This window comes from Meriones unguiculatus (assembly GCF_030254825.1).
Source record: "Meriones unguiculatus strain TT.TT164.6M chromosome Y unlocalized genomic scaffold, Bangor_MerUng_6.1 ChrY_unordered_Scaffold_32, whole genome shotgun sequence".
Classification (NCBI taxonomy): Eukaryota; Metazoa; Chordata; class Mammalia; order Rodentia; family Muridae; genus Meriones; species Meriones unguiculatus.
In genome coordinates, this window is record NW_026843711.1 from 557,068 (window position 1) to 560,182 (window position 3,115).

A 3,115-nucleotide genomic window follows, 5' to 3' on the forward strand; every position below is an offset into this window, starting at 1 on the left:
CTTTACCCTCAGGTAATGTCTATCTTTGTGTCTTAGGTGTGTTTCTTGTATGCAACAAATTGCTGTTTTTTTGTTGTTGTTGTTGGTTTTTTTTTTTTTTGTTTTGTTTTTTTTTTTTTTTTTTTACGTATCCATTCTGTTAATCTGTGTCTTTTTATTGGAGAGTTGAGTCCATTGATGTTGAGAGAGATTAATGACCAGTGGCTGCTAGATCCCTTGATTTTGATGTTGGCTGTGGTCAACAGGTTGTGTGCTTGGTTGCTTTTTGTTTTACTGAAGTGAGGTTATTTATTTCCTGTGTTTTCTTGAATATACCTAGTTTTCCTGGGTTGTATTTTCCCTTCTAGTGTCTTCTGTAATGCTGGATTTGTTTGTAGGTATTGTTGAAATTTGTTTTTGTCATTGAATATCTTGTTTTTCCATCTATGAGGACTGAGAGTTTTGTGGGGTATAGTAGTCTTGGATGACATCTGTGTTCTCTTAAGGTCTGCATGATATCCATCCAGGCCCTTCTGGCTTTCATAGTCTCTGTTGAAAAGTCAGGTGTGATTCTAATGGGTTTGCCATTATATGTTACTTGGCCTTTTACCCTTGCAGCTTTTAGTATTTTTTTCTTTGTTTTGTATACTTACTGTTTTGATTATTATGTGGCGGGAGGATTTTCTTTTCTGGTCAAATTTGTTGGGTGTTCTGTAGGCCTCATGTATTCTAATTGGCCTCTCCTTTAGCTTGGGGAAATTGTCTTCAATGATTTTGTTGAAAACATTTTCTGGGCCTTGGAGAAGGGAGTCTTCTTTTTCCTCTATACCTATTATTCTTAGGTTTTGTCTTTTCATATTGTCTTGCATTTCTTGGATGGTCTGTGTCAGGAATTTTTCGGATTTAACATTTTCTTTGACAGATACATCAATGTCTTCCATTGTATCTTCTACACCTGAGATTCTTTCTTCCATCGCTTGTAGTCTGCTGGTTATGCTTACCTCTGTAGTTTCTGTTTTCTTCCCTAGATTCTTCCTTTCCATTATTTCCTCCATTTGTGTTTTCTTTAATTTTTCCAATTCTATCTTCAGGTCTTGAGTTGTTTTGTTTACTTCCTTCACCTGTCTGATTGTACTTTCCTGTTTTTCTTTTAGTTCCTTCAATTCTGTTTCTTTCATTTCATTCAGTGCTTTAAGCATTTCCTTTCTAAAGGCCATAAACTGTTTGGCTGCAGCTTCCTCTATTTCTTTACGGATGGCAATATTCTGTTTGAGTTTATCTTCCTCTATGTCTTTACAAATATTATTTGTTTCCTCTGTTATCATCTTCATGAGCATAGTTGTTAGGTCATCTTCTTGGATTTCAGTTATGCTGGTGTGTCCAGGGCTACTTGCCCCTGGGTAACTGGGTTCTGGAGATGCCATATTGCTCTGTCTTTTGTTGCTTGAGCTTTTACGCTGGCCTCTACCCATTGTGTTATCTTAGGCGTTTGGGGTTATTTTCTGGTGGTTCCTGGGGATCCTGTGGTGGAGAGAATCCCCTTTGCAGAAAGCTGGTTTTTCCTGAAGGATGTCTTCTCAGCTTTTTGGGTATAGTCCCTGGATGGCTGGTGTTTTTTCAGGAGTTGCTCACCTCAGGGATATAGACCTGAGTGGTAACTGTGGTCTTTGTTAGTCAAGAGGGTTCTCCTCTCACCCAGGGAAGTCCTGAGGGCAACTGTCCTGTTTCTGGGTTTCTTATTGTAAATTTAATGGTCAGCTGCTGTGACCCAGTTGGACATCAGGCGAGCAGCAACTGTTTGTTCCTGTGTCTGGAGCACAGCTGAGTGGTGGCCCCATTTGTCTGCTAGACTGCCAGACTTTTTCTAGGGAAGGATTGGGCGATTTAAGTCAGTACAGTCTTCTTCCTTCCCTGTGGATTCTCTGGAGACACGGACTCACAGTGTCTTTTTTGCCCTGGTGCACACTGCTCAGTGTCTACCAGCTGGCTGGCCGCAGAAACTACCTGTGCCTGGAGCACAGTTGAGTGATGTTGGCTCAGTCTCCGCCAGCTGTCTGGTGAGCAGAAACTGCCTGTGTCTGCCTTTGTGGCCTTTGGGAGCCTGGGTTCCTCCCTAAGCTGGGTAATTTTCTGGGGACCTTTTCAGGCTGGGGGTGTCGGCTGAGTGCTCTGAGATCAGAACAGCCGTTTCCCTCCCTGTGTGTTTGCACCAGACAGTGAAACTCATTCGCTGGTGCCCTGGTGCCCACAGTTCTATCTCAGGCGACGAATCAGGCGTGCAGGCAGGCAGTGCTCTGTGCCAGAACCTGGGTCTCAGGCTTGTGGCTCTGGGCTAGGGCTGGGGCTGGTGACCAGCAGCCAAGCATCTGGCGGAACCAGGATCTCTTCCGCGGTTTGGCCAGGTGAGTTAAAAGCTGATTGAATCCTCCACTGTGGGGTATCCTCTCACCTGGGAAACACAATGACTGTGTTTTATGGCTGCGAGTTCTGATTACTGGTCACTGTGCTGATCCTGTTGCTGCTGCTCAGAATGAGAGTCCTCCCAGTGCCGCCATCTTGCCCCTCCTCCAACCTCTCTCAATATTAATGGACTCAATTCTCCAATAAAAACACAGACTAGCAGAATGGATGTGCAAGCAATGTAACAATCTGTCCCATACAAGAAGCACACCTAAATCACAAAGATAGACATTTCCTGAGAGTAAAGCGTTGGTTTTCCAAGAACATGGACCCAAGAAGGAAGCAGGAGTAGCCATTCTAATACCTAATAAAGTAGATTTTCAACCAAAATTAATCAAAAGAGATAGAGAAGGACATTTCATACACATCAAGGGAAAATTCCACCAGGAAGACATCACAATCCTGAACATCTGTGCCCCAAATGTAAGGGCACCCACATTTGTAAAGGAAACTTTAATAACATTTAAACCACACAGAGACCCCCACTCATTAATAGTGGGAAGCTTCAATACCCCACTCTCAACAAAGGACAGGTCAACAAAAAAAGAAATTAAACAAAGAAACAATAACTCTGACAGAGGTCATGAATCAAATAGACCTCACTGACATCTACAGAACCTTTCACCCTAAATAAAAAAAAAAAAATATGTTCTTTTCAGCACCTCATGGAACCTTC